The sequence below is a fragment of the Diadema antillarum genome, unplaced genomic scaffold, assembly GCF_040938485.1.
Source record: "Diadema antillarum isolate AM-2024a unplaced genomic scaffold, OU_Dant_1.0 scf00000188, whole genome shotgun sequence".
NCBI lineage: Eukaryota > Metazoa > Echinodermata > Echinoidea > Diadematoida > Diadematidae > Diadema > Diadema antillarum.
Genome location: NW_027271077.1, coordinates 894,402 through 909,170, shown reverse-complemented (window position 1 = coordinate 909,170; position 14,769 = coordinate 894,402). Strand labels below are relative to the sequence as shown.

The 14,769-nt window shown below is 38.2% G+C and overlaps 1 protein-coding gene across 1 annotated transcript in view; it reads right to left on the bottom strand.

The window, feature by feature from the left end:
• LOC139723385 (disheveled-associated activator of morphogenesis 1-A-like) overlaps positions 1–14,769 on the bottom strand; it is a 119,942-nt gene extending 105,173 nt beyond the window's left edge. The window contains exon 1 of the mRNA XM_071634632.1: positions 14,488–14,769. The gene's annotated coding sequence lies outside the window, so the exon portion shown is untranslated. The remainder of the gene's footprint in view (positions 1–14,487) is intronic.

Genomic DNA, 14,769 nt, shown 5'->3' with positions numbered 1-14,769 from the left:
CTTGAAAGTTTAGTCGAAGATTAGCACCACACACATCTTAGGGTTTATGCTCTATCCATGAGCCACTTGTAGTTTCACTCCATGTGGACACGATAATCAACAAGCTTGTGAACCTCGCTTCTCATTCGCTTCCGGTTCAACCTCCAGCTGCGCCATTTTGCATGGGCAAAGAGGACAATAATTATGATGACAGTATGTATTTCAAGGATTACAAGACCCTTCGCACTTGCTGAAATTAAAACTTTGTACCTAAGAATCTTATAGATTTCCTGTGTAAGTTTTGAATGCTTCAATAAATGATGGTGCCCTGCACAAGATATGAACATATCTTTGTCACATAATTTTCAACAAAATCAAACCAGTTCATACAAAACTGCTACAACCAGTTCCAATCATTTTTGCAAAAATTGTTCCTCTTCACAAAAAAGGGAACATCTCTTGGGCTCAGTGTATATCAAAGTTTAGGGATTACTCTCATGAAATGCTGCCTATTTTTCTAATCTGGAGAAAAAGTGCACTCAAAATAATATGCTTTTAAGCTTTCAGCATATTCAAGCAGGTTATTGTGAAATAGCTTTCTCACCTCATGTACATTTACCGAACATTTTGCCTTTGCTCGAAGAGCAGTGTAAACATTTCCAAATTCTTAATCCCCAATCACAGTACAGTTGACCTAGCGCTTGCACTCCTGCCCAGCTCACTGTAGGTATAATCAAGGATACACTGCCAGGGAGGATTACTGGCAGCAAATCCTTTTAAACATTTCCATTTAGCACAGCATGTTACCTCCCTGTACTTTGACAAGCTAGATGAGCTCAATGTACAGCTAGTCTGGACTCACAAACCCCAATCTATTTCCATCTCTTCTCTTCTATTTTATTGATCAGCATTTATACATATGTGCATGCATATATCCAAAGTGATGGCAAAACTGACCGCAAAGGTCCAAATACTGGTTGATAATAACTTCTACTGCTATTTACATGTTCTGCTACCGCCAGGATGTCCTCTTTGCATTAATTTAGCCAGCAGGTTGAATGTGTAGGGCCACTCATTTCTACAGTTTACCTGGTTAAGACTAGGAACCACAAGCGATAATATTTCTGAACAATAAACCATTATGCCTGCCAATATTACACGGATGAACTGAAGGAAATTAAATCATAATCTACTTCCTGATTAAGGCATATAAACCTCTTATCACTGATAAAGATTTAGAGATTCTGGCAATGAGATATATGGATGTCTGCCATAAAAGTGGGGTAATATCGAGTATCAATGAGAAAAAAAAGTTCAGGAAATCCCTTTTATTTCCTAAATATGCATTAATCAAAGTCTTCCTTAATCAAAATGGACTCTTCAACAATAAATCATGATCAGTTTTGCCCTCTGTCTGACTAAGATAAACATATAATGGTACCGATAACAGCACATCCCATGAAATGAAACTGCCTCGAAAGCCTCGAGTTTGGCATTTCTGTGACCTTGGACGTTGCCAACACTGTAGGCATCCATGACCATTTCATGCAATTAAATTGAACAATCATTTCACACCTAAAGCTGTCTCCCTTTTTTATGAATGATATAAATACCAATACATACTGTAATAAGTCAGATCAGGACAGCCTAAAACACAAGTCTAGTTTGACCTTATAAAAAGCCAAGGACACAATACAGGAATGACTGTGTTACACTGCTGGTCCTGTGATAGGCTTTGTATCGGAAGCTTTCCATGAACCATGACTTTAATTTCGTATCAGTCCTATGCCAAAAAATTTGTGTGAAAACTTCCTCTTGTTACATACTGTCATAGTGGAAATTTTCGCGGTGTTGAAATTTTCGTGCATTTCGCGCAACCAGACACTAGCGCGAAAATAAAAGCACGCGGATATTTTTGCTTGCCATATGTTCCAACAGTTGCTGTCTTGATCGTGCGGAATTAAGAACACGCGAAACTCTTCTTACTCCGCCGAGCGGGAAAAATTAGTCACTCGAAAATATCCACTTTTACAGTATATCCCAAATACATCACAGGCTCTGAAACATACAAAAATGACTATTTTAGCACTCGCCCCCCCCCCCCACACACACCATAACACATTTGTGTACCTGACCTGTAGAAAGACTACTTTTATAGCAGACTACACATTAAATGGAAAAAAAAAATCCACCATTAAGTCACTGTACCTTACAATTTTATTCAGCTTTGTCTGTCCCTTAAGCGGTTTTTACACTTGTGTTTCTTAACCCCGTACTTTCTCTGACCCAGGACTATCGTTAGTCCTGTACCATTTTGTTCAGCTTTTTACACTCGCCAATAAGTCCCGTACTAAGCTCTTGTCCGGGGCTAAGGAGAAAGTTGACCTTTTTACACTCATATTTCTTAGTCCGGTACTTTCCAAACCACATGCATATTCGTGATTACGCTGTGCACTGTACACGTACACGCACGCACCGGCAGCACTTGATTATCTCGTTTCTGATTGCTCAGTGGGGGTCGGACTTTGTCTCCGTCGCTTAGCCCCGGATTATTTTTTTGTTCTGTTTACACTTGTTTGCTTGGCACTGCAATTGCGGGGTTAGCGGTGCTAACCCTGCTATTTTGCAGGGCCAGATAGTGCGGGACTATCGGTGGGGCTAGCCCACTTTGGCAAAAACGAATGTAAACAGAAAGTGGGCTAAGGAAAGTCCGGTACCAACGGTGGGGCTTAGGCCCCCCCTTAGCCCCACCGTTGGTACGGGACTAAGCAAAAATTTGCAAGTGTAAAAAGCCCTTTAGTCACTGTACAATAATTGGCATTTGACGTTCCTCTTTGTGACTGCAATCAAGTTGCAAACTTTTGAACTTTCCACCTGCAATTTGTATGATGTATAGCCTCAGAGCAAAGATGCTTCATTCGTTTGAACTGTAGATTTGGCAGCAAATTAGTGTCACTCAGATATTGATGGTGGATAAGGTAGGATGCTCCACCTAGGAAAGCAAAGATACTCAGAGGTTATTCCCTTTCATGTGCGTATTGTGCTGCCTGACAAAATGAAAAAAACGAAAGCACTATACATCATAAAGCTGCTGATGTTAATCCAAGTGCATACTGGACTCACTGTCTGCTAACAACAAATCCTTCTTTCCCCAACCTCCCCACCCCCTCTACAAAACAGAATAGATAAAAGGGGCCTTTTCAGCACCTTTTGTATAAAATCTGTGAAGAACGTATGAGCTCTGCTGATCTGAGAAGTCACTCTTTGACTAATCCTTACCACAAGAATGCAAGGCAGTTGTTGTGGTCCCAGTGTAGAACCAGGGAGGTGAGACAGGACAAAATGGAATGTTTAACCACTCAGATTGGTAGGGCTTGGCGACTCTCAAAACAAAAGAAAGAAATGGGGGGTGGGGGAGGGCTCTACCTCTGACTACTGTCTAACATACAATGGCAGAAAATGACACTCGGGGAAATTAATAAACAGAATTAATGCTACCTATAAAGGAAAACAAATGGCCCCAAAATGCACCCTTAACAGGTGGAGCAATCACTTGGTACCGGTATCACACAAAAAAAGTTTATCTCAAAAACAAACACACCAGCCCATGCATATTAACACAGCTCCCTTCTCCCGTAGTACAAGTGCCTATGATTATAACTGTCGCAGTTAACAGGAACTGTATAAAGTGTTTACAACCAGTAATGCCAAGTGCTGTACTTACTAGCACTATTAAACAAAAAAGTTCACGTAGAGTACAATACAAGTACCTAACGCTACAGGGTAACTCTGATTTAATGATACCAACACTGCTATGACAAAGTAACGCTGCTCATATCTACCAGTAAGATTTTTTTTTCTTTTTTTTTTTAGCTGTAACAACAGATCAAGGGGGGGAGGGCACAACATGTAGTTTACATTGTACAATGTAGTATTATGTAAGTAATATAAAACCGTGGATTTGACTGGCTAGATTATTTCTACCCCGTGCTCTCTGTAGTGTATTGATATTCCCCCTTTTTTTTCTAGGGGAAACTGAATCACATGCATTCATTCATTCTGATGAGAGATGTAGGCCCTATATTGAATATTGATCACACAACCAATAACAACAACAAAAAACATTGTATTACATGGTGTATACCATCACACTGCATCCCAGTAAAAGTCTGCCCAATGTGACATAACAATACACAATAATTACAGTACATAATTCCTGTACATTGCATACATATCACTGCTTAGGCACCAGTCTGCTCTCAAACAGTTAATATGGTATAGTTCCATGAAATTTGCTCTCATGACAATTGCTCGCATAAAATATCTGCACACTATTAAAGCCAAACACAAAACCTACCAACAAACAAAAAACATAATCCTAACCCTAATCCTAATCCTCACATCAAACTAAACCTAAAACCCTATTACAACCCTACCTCTAACCCTTAGTTCTCAGAGAAAATAAGACCAGTAAATTGTTCCAGGAGCAAATGTCATGAAACTGTTACACATAGGCCTATATGACCTCGGAACCTGAGCTAATCAGAATATTTTTATCATCTTTCTTTACATAGCGTAAGCAGTGTGGGGACCCATATTTGAGCAAGAACTAAATATTAAGGTCATCGGTTTATATAACTTTATGACCGACCACCTGCACAGCTTCCAAACACAAAATAATTGGACAGAGCAATGGAACATATCCACTGCAACTTTTTCAACTGCATTGGTATTGTTATGAAGGATGTGTGACCTGAATGCAAGCTTGTGTGAATTGTGTTGTGACAAAATGTCTGTGGACTGGCAATTAAACCAGTGTTGTATCCATAGAAACTGATTGCCTGTGATTCAAAACACAGACTGATAATGTGTATTTTTCTAAACTGCAACCAATAATGAAAGGATCATCACAAGTACAGACTGCCTTGTAGCTCATTACTTGTGCCTTTAAACATTATAATTATCATCAAATCAAAATTTTGTCACAAAAAAAAAAAGGGAATTTTGCACCATACAGTTCACTGATAACAATTTTGGGACCTGAATCAAATTTACTACAAACTTCATTGTAACTAAATTCTGTTGTAACTGTGTTTACTGTAACGGGAGTGTCCTGTCAGTATGTATTCAAACATTTTTGATCAGCTTGGTACTGGTAAACATACGAGTGTTACAAATGCAATACACTCAAGAAATAAAATGTACTACAATATATCACAATACAATGTAGCACAGGTAGGGGTGAAAATAAGTTGGGTGTAATCAAAAAAAAAAAAGCTGCAATGCTAACTGTTCTTGACAGCTCAGTTTTATTGATATTATTTTGCCTATCCACATTCCTAACACCTGACATTTTATATTACAGAGCATTAAACTGACAGAATACTGACAAACATGTTTTGCTGCAACCCCGTCTAATCTCCTCTAAACAAAATTATGTCATTAAACTGCCATGCATACACACCAGGGCAATAAAATGCTCCTGTGAATACTGTTAATCTGTCACGTTACAGGAACTCGCCATTTAAACCCACATTTATGACAAACATGGGAAAGTGTGCAACTGTGACTGGAAATGTGTAACCCTGCAGTCTGAGAAAAAGAAAAAAAGAAAAAAAGAGACCATCAGCAACTGAACAAGTAGTTTTGTTCCAGACCCAGATACTACGCGAGTCCTTTTGAAACGCTGTTTCTTACCTTGTTTGACATTTCTGTATAACATTCACAAAGTAGGCCTATACAGACTGTAGACCTATATTCTTCAAGACTATAAAGCTTCATCGTAAAAAGGACAGTAAGAAAAAACAAACAAACCTGATATTCAGTACAGAAGTCAAAAGAGGATCAAACCTTTAAGAGAAAGACTCTGTCCTACTAAGCTTGAACTGAAGTGAGGTTTACACTGTCAGTGGATTCTCGATAAATAAGTGTCGGTCAAAGACCATCAAACTTTAGTATACTATACGGCCCATTCACATACAAGAGTTTAGGCCTACAGTTTCATTGAATCGCAATACAAAAATCACTTTTATTTGGCACTTTTCACACACACATGGCAAAAGGAAAGAAAAATAATTCAGCTGCAAGCAAAGCACTGTAAATCTCCAAGCAATGACCAGAATGTGAATGTGGGCATCTTACTGAGGAACACTGAGTGTGGCAAGTTGCATTATGGGATTAAAATTTTTGTCGTTTTTTTTTTACATGTCATTCACCCCTCTTTCAGATGAGAGAGTTCTCGCATAGATATATGACACATTATATGACGTATGAATATAGGATGTTTTCCCCATCTGAATGCCTGCATATATTGATACATACGCAGGCCTACGTCGTTTCAATAAAGGATGTTTTTCGTAACGATGTATTGAGCACTACAATGTATTTCGAACCATCTTTCATATGTCCAAGACCCTTTTTTTTTCCATATCTAAAAGCTCTCATATCCGTACGTCGCATATAAAGTAGGTGGGACAAATTCACAATGCATGCAGAGGGCCTGACTTCTACTCCAGATGAGTCCAGCACAAAGTATAAACAAAAAGCGAAAAGCCCACACAAACTTCGCACTGTGCAATGGAGAGACTTGTACGTATATTCATGAACTTCCCATGAAAGTTCAGTTGAGAGCAAGGTCTGAATGCTCGAATATGATTATTGCATTACGAGGCATTGCGTCGGAATGGATTCATATCAATACGTCGTATATCCATACCCATACCTTAACGAATAGAGCCTACAGGCCTATCATAAGTCTGTACGTCTGAAAGCGTTAATACACACACTACGCGAGGCAAATTATATCGCAAGGGTCTTAAAAAGAAAGGTCAAGACAAACTGATTTTGTATCATGGCAGTAATTAATTTTTTGGTGACCACGGAAGTTTTTGCATTGCATTGCAAATATCAATTTTTTAAACCTGTAATATCTGGTGGTGTGCAAACGAGCCTTACACTTACAGTACAAAAATAGAGAAGGATGAGCAAGAAGGAAAGAAAAAATTACTTCTTGAAACTAAAACAACAAGAGGGAAAGATGGATGACAGGGAGATAGCCAGGAGCAAGAACGCAAATTTCCCACGGGATACAATTAGAAGCAATAAATCTGACATCTTAGCTTAGAGGTATGATAAGCCAGATGGCTATTTTTACAGGGCCAGGATAAAAATGAGTGCTCAGAGGTTATAAATTTTTAACAGCCATTCTCGTATAAATCAAGCTTCATAGAAAACGGTAGGTCCTATAGCCTCTGTGTGTACCGGAGACAGAAAACAGTAACAAACCAATAGTGAAATTTAACCATTATACTGGGGGCATGGAAAACTTATCAACAGTGAATAAGCTTACAATGTATCAGTGCCATTCATACAGACACAAATTAACAGGATCCAATTTTATAGATTTGCCTTGCAATCCATATCATGAGATTTTTGCCAGTATGGACATAATGATCTCACTAAAGTAAATAGCGCAGTCAGCATCAAGCTCCAATTTGCAAGAAATCGTGCAATTATCTCAGAATTTTATGGTGACTGCCATGTGAGATATATGTTGACTCATGAGATATTATATTGAGTGTGCAGACCTACAGTATAGGCTTATGCAGTGAGCTGCATTATAGGATTATAAAAATCATATGATTTTGTCATAAGCCATTCAAATAAAATCAAGCGGGACTAATTTCTGCATCATAATGAGTACAGTATTGTAAGAGTTAAAAAATTTTTGGTCCACACACAAATACTAACATCACATTGCAAAAATATTATTAGAAAAACAAACAAACATTATCTGATGTGTATGAAATGAGTCTACTATCAATCGGAAAAGCTGTCCTGATATGAACTCTGACCTATGACCCGATTTCACCTTGCCCTGGTCTGTAACAAGGCTCATACAGCCCTTATTGCAATTATCTCCCTCCCCCAGGGGCCAGTGGGTCAGTCAGCCCAGTCTCAACATTCAATCCCCTTGTCTGTGTTTACATACCCCAAGTCCTGGCCTTGGTCTGGGGGTTCCACCCCTCTGGCTCACCCCAGCTGATTGATAAGGCTGTGTGCACAATTCATACATCAGAGCACAGTCCACAGGACTGCATTATACTACCAAGGAGGCTCTCGTACCTCCTTGATTATACCAACAGGGAGATGGGGGGAAAACCAGGGAGGTACTTGCCTAGTACCTCCCTGGGAAAACTAGCTACTTGAGATCCAGACCTTTGCCTTTATAACTTTACAATGCTAGTTGCCAGAAAGCAGTACAAGAGTTTATAAATCTCCTGAGATGCACTCCCTTCCTTGCTTCTTACTGCAGGCAAGCTTTGCCCTTCACTTAGGATGACAAAGTTTATGAGCGTTAGAGCGTTAAATTCTAAGGAATTTGACCAGAGATACAATTGAAAACACACATCTTGATGCCAGACAACTTCTAAACCTGCATCAATTTAGTATTCTCAATGACATCTGGCAGGGGGGTGGGGGAGGGGGACAAAACAACTTCCAGTGACTCCTGCTTCAAGCTCTGAGGGCTGAGCCCAGCTCAGAGCTTGAAGCAGCCCTCAGGGCTCATGTACATTTGTAATCACACTGCTTAATTAAGCCATCTACACTGTGTAGGTTTCATTCCATGGAACAGTATTGAGCAATGATTCTTCTTCTGCAACCCCTACAGCCAGTACAACTTGACTAATGCATGTTGGGCATACCATGTTCATCTGATGAACTATGTGTATGGTGGGAGTTCAAAACAAAAGGGGGAAAAAATCAGACCAATGTTAGAAATAAATGGCAGGTGTAGGAAATAACTGACCCTTCCATAAATTGCCACTCAGGTTACTTGAGGACAGTTGCAAAGGTCCACCAAAGACAGTGATCCCACTGTTCCTGTTTGAGCTTGGGCAACAGCTATTTGTTTGTCCTTAGCAAATTCTTGAAGAATGAAAGAAACAGTGTCACAGTTTTACCAATACCATAGTCTTGCAAATATCAGAGCGTCTTGCCAGAATTTGCTTAATTCTAAACCACAGAATAACGATATGTGAACACAGACTGCAAATGCAATAAAAAGTAATATAACATTAAATGCACAGCTACAATGAAATTATAGGAAAAGATTGAAAAAATTAATGTCCACTTGAACACTGATTTATGTTGCAGCAGGAATTCATTAACCACAGCTGATGGTCAAGTGAGGACACGCTGTACATGGAGCTGGTAAACTCTGCACTGAGAATGCCAGTGGCTGGTTCGTTTTTGGTAAACAAGAACCGATCAAAATGTCCCTGCAATACAATGTACATGTATACTGCATGCCCTCAAACAAGATTCCACACAGCCATCACTGATAACAAATGATCGTGACTGAAATTTCCTGCTCACACCAAAAAATCAACAACAATTAGACCGAAAGACAGTACTGTGACAAAGTTCATCTCTAACAAAGCCACATATTGAAAACATACTTTGATTATAAAAAACTAAATAATTCCTTGTGCACTATTAACAATTACTAAAAGGAATGTTACAAAAATGTAATAATGATGATGATAATAACTATAATAATAATAATAATAATAATAATAATAATAATAATAATAATAATAATAATAAAAATGATGATGATAATAATAATAATAATAATAATAATAATAATAATAATAATAGCGCTAATATATGTGGGTAATGCAGAGTATAGTATTTCATTCTTGAGAGACCAGTATTACAAATATGAACAGGTTGGAGAGTCAAATGATATCAAAATATCAACTCAGCAAATATGATATGCTCGCTCCACAACTTGGATCTGTCTGAGCATATTCAATGCAAATATTTACAATGACTACCACACTCTACTCAAAGTGAATCGGAAAGAGTATGAATAGACATCTTGAATATACAATGGATACTCCTGATACCAGGATCAAATCACTATCATTAGTCATACAAGTTATCTGATATCTTATTGGACCCCCCCCCAAAAAAAAAAAAAAAAAGAAAGAAAGAAAGAAAGAAAGAATTTAACAAAATGCCCATGAATTTCACACTAGAAATCATCATGAAGGCCATACAGTAAAATCCCATTACAATGATAGACTGTTAATCAAAATCTAGAAATATGCATGTATTTGCAACGACTACAGGAACTACAAATGTTTAGACAAGGCCTACTGTATTTAGGATCCATGCATAACATGAAGAAGCTGCTCCATTACAGAAGACAAAAAGATGAAATAGAAGTAGAGATAAAGAAGAGGAACTTCTCAGGAATACAAAAAAGGAAGTAGAGAGTAAGATTCATCTGCAAAAAGCGATAATGCAGAAACTTAGATAGACGTTGATGTTATCAATTTTTCAAATATGCAAAAAGGATGCACTTTGAGCTTTTAAAATGTCAATGTGAGGGAAGCGAAACGAGCCACTCTCTATTAAAGGCAGTTTGAAGGAGACAAGTCAAAAATAGATTTATTTTGTCTGCCTGGCTACTTCACTGCAGTTATAGCACCAGCTGACGACGTGTGCTGGGGTCTTGAAATGTGGCAACGCAGAGAAAAAACAAGGAGTTTGTTTCACGCTGGCAAGCATAGTGTATTCTTGGCTTCTCAGTCTTCTGCCATAAATGCGTTCTTCTGGACCAACTTTTTGTAATTAATACATAGCGCGGCTTCAGAAATGCCCTCAAAACAGAACTGATGCAAGTTTACTGAAGGTAAAAACGTTTCCAATGCGGCAATGCATATTCACTGTATTTTCTCATTCACTGGTAAAAAAACCAAAAACTTATTGGTTCATTAGAATAGCAGATAATTCTTACACGAAATGGATGCCACAACACTGCAGTAATTGTTAGTGGAATAAAGAGAAGTGATCTGAAGTACCTATTGAGTTTAATACACGGTAAGAACCCTCACAGTGCAGAGGAAAAAGTGATTTTTGTGCTTTGAGTGCCGATAGACACAGAAAACCCCATATAGCATTGTACACACTGTCCAAAGTCCCTGGTACAGAAAGGATTAAGAATGCAAAGTGCCTTCTTGGTCTCTCATTAGCAAACCTACGAATTTGAATGATATCAAAAGGGGCTTTAAACAAACTCTCATTTGCCAATCTTTATGCATTTAACTGAAAAACTTCCCCAAAAATACTGCATAGATTTAGCGTAACATGCTGATCACATATTGTCCATATCATTTGCTACAGTCTGCAAAATATTACACCTTGGTGCACTTAAAACAACTTACAGAGGAAAGTTTTCCCAGAAATGGAACTCCGCTCTCTTGAAGAGACGCTTTGTATACAGTCTAAACACTCCAACCTCCAGGGATGGATTAGAAGTTGGAGCAGGATCTTAGGTTTCGGAATCTCTCTTCTAAGGCTCCCAAAGCCCACAAACCCGATGAAGGAAACTGCAGTGCTGTAATGATGTTCACAGTGCACATTCACATGGCATTACATGTACCATGTGTGGCCCTTCTTTGCACTTAGTGACAGCATGGACCATGAACACATGTCCTATGCTTCAAATGTAGGTATGAGAATCATAACAATTCTCTCCAGATGGAATAAACCCCGAATAAAGAATTGGCAAAATTTCTGTAGACAAAATCATATTGTACATAAATCTATGATGCAATGCCAACAATCCTACACATTGATATTTTAAGTGTGACTGCAGGTTTGGCCTATAGATACATATACACTTGTACCTCTCCACGAAATGAACACTACAGTACACATTTAGGGAAAACAAATTATATTCAATACATTATAATGCATTGAGATGAAAAATTAACACTTTCAACAGTAAAATGTATTTTCTTTCATTATATTTGTTTCTCTCTCCTGCACAACATGAACAATCAGAAAGCTTTGTACTGACACTCTATTTAAAACTTCAACATAAAAATATACATACAGTATGTATACGTCTACAAGTTGTATCTACAAATTGTACATATGTATGACAATGAACCGCATGCTGTGCTCAGTATCTACAGTATGAGTCAACATCAAAAATCCCCACAATTTCAAATCCATCGTCTCATTTTCATTTTTTTTTTTTCTTAATGTCAGTGCCTCTTACTGCAAATACCGGAACAGGTACATTGTTGGAGAGGTTAAAAATCTATTGTACTCACTGATCTTTGAAACAGTGAGTCACCATTTTCATGTAAACAGTTCAATATAAATGTGATCAAAGTGTGATTTACATTGGTATACTTAAAATGTGTATACTAGGCCTAATGGCTGTATGCTTGCATGTGGTTGGATACTGAGTACATGTAGGTGCTCATCAAGTATTTCTTAGCTTCTTCATACTTTACAATGTGTATATGCATGTGGGGGGGGGGGGGGATCTTCGCATATATTGCAATATGACTACGACATATTCTTGGAATTTGGTTGTTTGCCATTCCCAACAGATTTGATGAGCACATAGGCCTGTACACTGTACAATGTAGTGTACAAAAATGTACACACTAACTCTGATAATGGTTAGCTGTCCAATCAACATATGACAGACTGCCAAAATGTAATCACGCTGAATTTAACTCTGTCCCAGTTTTCTTGTATTAAAGTAAACTGTATAGTCACCTTATGATGACAGGTTTTCACTTCTTGACTTTTTTGTTTTGTTTGCTGAGGTTGTAATATGAATGACCATATGACAAATGACTAAGACTCTGGATTTATTCTTAGAAGATAATTATGATAGTAAAAAAGCTTCGATAATGACATTTATACAGTGTAGCTACATTCTGTATGTGAGAGAGATCGAGTGCCTATAGATTATAACTCATATGAAAAAAAAAATAATAACATCCCAAACTGGCTGGCTATAGGACCTACATGTATGATTTGGGTTAAGCCATGTTTTCCTAACCTATTTCCCCAAAAGATTTTTTAATCCAAGAAAAGTGTACACAGGATGCACCACATTCCTTTAGGCGACGAGTGAAATGCATTATTTACAAGGTCTCCTTTAAAACTGTGGTGAAATAAAAGGAGAAGGGTGGGCGAAGGAAATAGATCTGGGGGCTTTTACAAAATCCTTCCACGAGCCACATGAACCAAAAGAAACAGAAATGGATACTCCAATCTAAAGTCCAGTTTACGGTGGCACATCAAGAAGCAGATTAATTCAAACAATTACACCCAAATATATATGTCGTATCTTTCAAACTTCTCATAGTAGAGGGCAATTTACAGTAACCTGGGATGTAGTGAGGGTCGCTCCCAATACACAATCTAACCCTTACAGGACCACTATCCTTGGAAGTATATGTGGTATAATTACTGGTGGTAAAAATAGAGTTAACAGGCTACATTTGTTGAGAGTATATCGTGTCTCTAAGCCATAAGGCACCCCACCGTGTAGAGTTACATCAACAAGCTGACACACCTACTTGCTAATCATAGGGATTTATACTGTGATCATTTGTCATCAACCAGGGGACTGTGTGGGATTGGATGCACACATAATTCCTCTCTTAAAGTAAACTACAAAGATGAAATACGACCCCTCTGTAGCACAACACCGACAGAACTGAACATTATCACCAGTATACCTACCCATGCACAGTACAACATCTCTCTACAGGCTTTGACATTAAATTCAGCTACATGTGCACACAAGCATTCATAACGTAAATAATCTCACAATACTGTAAAAGTTGATATTTTCGCGCGACTAATTCCTTGCACATGGCCAGGTAAGAAGAGTTTTGTGTGTTTTTAATTCCGCGGGATCAAGACATCAACTAGTTGGAACATATGGCATGCAAAAATATTAATGTGCTTTTATTTTCGCATTAATTTCTGGTCGTGCGAAATGCATGAAAATTTCAACATCACGAAATGCATGAAAATTTCAACATCACGAAAATTCCCACTTTTACAGTATTGTATGTAAAAGGCAAATGTATATTTTCACAAGGGCTTACATATAATTTCAGCAAATTTCGCTTTAGGAATTTAGGAACAGATGAAAATATCGCGAATGGACAGGCATTAGTGCACTTACATACGCTGTATTAAGTGTACATGTGTACATTGTACGATAGTCTTGACGTCAAATCCTGAAAGCAACCTCTCGCGAAAAATGTCTGCAACCTACTCATGACCGCCAAATATATGGATGCAGAAATAAAGGCTTTTCAGTAGTACAAAAAAAAAATTGTTTCTTCTTGTTTCACTTTGAAAGAGAAACAATAAACTTATAATAAGACTGGGATATCTAAAATACCTTTCCCTATGCACAACATCATTGTGGTGCAAAAATCTTACAAGACATTAGTGACTAAACCTATGACATGTGTCTATTTTGAGACATTCAGTTACAGGCTGAGTGAGCAGCTGATGGTCTGGTACACAATTTCTTACATAAAAGGCAAAGGGGCCAAAGCTTAGATGTAGACAGAGATTTATAACCAAGTCACAGGCATAAGGTACTGTAGTTTCAGTGACCACTGGTGATAATCATACGCCAACTGTTCTCTTCTCTTGACTCACCTTCAACACCCACCCTCCAATGACAGCATGAGCTATGTGTGTATATTCCTGAATTTAACCTGGATGATGAGGCGGGTATTCCAAAGCCAGAGCAACTCTGTTTTCATCTACGATATCACACACCAAAAACCATGCAAATCTTCCTCCGATGTCGATACAGGCATAAGAAAGCCACACGAAAAGCAGATGAGTGTATCCTGATGTAGTTAATCTCCGGGTTCAGACCTTCTTACAGTATCCTATGACAGCTGTCTTGCCCTGTTGTGTAGTGTCCACACTCCC